The following is a 1,870-nucleotide window of genomic DNA, read 5'->3' as shown; positions in this document are numbered from 1 at the left end:
TGAATACTGTATCTACACCCCACCAAGTACACTAATACACACTGAATACTGTATCTACACCCCACCAAGTACACTAATACACACTGAATACTGTATCTACACCCCACCAAGTACACTAATACACACTGAATACTGTATCTACACCCCACCAAGTACACTAATACACACTGAATACTGTATCTACACCCCACCAAGTACACTAATACACACTGAATACTGTATCTACACCCCACCAAGTACACTAATACACACTGAATACTGTATCTACACCCCACCAAGTACACTAATACACACTGAATACTGTATCTACACCCCACCAAGTACACTAATACACACTGAATACTGTATCTACACCCCACCAAGTACACTAATACACACTGAATACTGTATCTACACCCCACCAAGTACACTAATACACACTGAATACTGTATCTACACCCCACCAAGTACACTAATACACACTGAATACTGTATCTACACCCCACCAAGTACACTAATACACACTGAATACTGTATCTACACCCCACCAAGTACACTAATACACACTGAATACTGTATCTACACCCCACCAAGTACACTAATACACACTGAATACTGTATCTACACCCCACCAAGTACACTAATACACACTGAATACTGTATCTACACCCCACCAAGTACACTAATACACACTGAATACTGTATCTACACCCCACCAAGTACACTAATACACACTGAATACTGTATCTACACCCCACCAAGTACACTAATACACACTGAATACTGTATCTACACCCCACCAAGTACACTAATACACACTGAATACTGTATCTACACCCCACCAAGTACACTAATACACACTGAATACTGTATCTACACCCCACCAAGTACACTAATACACACTGAATACTGTATCTACACCCCACCAAGTACACTAATACACACTGAATACTGTATCTACACCCCACCAAGTACACTAATACACACTGAATACTGTATCTACACCCCACCAAGTACACTAATACACACTGAATACTGTATCTACACCCCACCAAGTACACTAATACACACTGAATACTGTATCTACACCCCACCAAGTACACTAATACACACTGAATACTGTATCTACACCCCACCAAGTACACTAATACACACTGAATACTGTATCTACACCCCACCAAGTACACTAATACACACTGAATACTGTATCTACACCCCACCAAGTACACTAATACACACTGAATACTGTATCTACACCCCACCAAGTACACTAATACACACTGAATACTGTATCTACACCCCACCAAGTACACTAATACACACTGAATACTGTATCTACACCCCACCAAGTACACTAATACACACTGAATACTGTATCTACACCCCACCAAGTACACTAATACACACTGAATACTGTATCTACACCCCACCAAGTACACTAATACACACTGAATACTGTATCTACACCCCACCAAGTACACTAATACACACTGAATACTGTATCTACACCCCACCAAGTACACTAATACACACTGAATACTGTATCTACACCCCACCAAGTACACTAATACACACTGAATACTGTATCTACACCCCACCAAGTACACTAATACACACTGAATACTGTATCTACACCCCACCAAGTACACTAATACACACTGAATACTGTATCTACACCCCACCAAGTACACTAATACCCACTGAATACTGTATCTACACCCCACCAAGTACACTAATACACACTGAATACTGTATCTACACCCCACCAAGTACACTAATACACACTGAATACTGTATCTACACCCCACCAAGTACACTAATACACACTGAATACTGTATCTACACCCCACCAAATACACTAATACACACCTGAATACTGTATCTACACCCC

The sequence above is a fragment of the Salmo salar genome, unplaced genomic scaffold, assembly GCF_905237065.1.
Source record: "Salmo salar unplaced genomic scaffold, Ssal_v3.1, whole genome shotgun sequence".
Lineage (NCBI taxonomy): Eukaryota > Metazoa > Chordata > Actinopteri > Salmoniformes > Salmonidae > Salmo > Salmo salar.
This window is presented reverse-complemented; position numbering follows the sequence as displayed.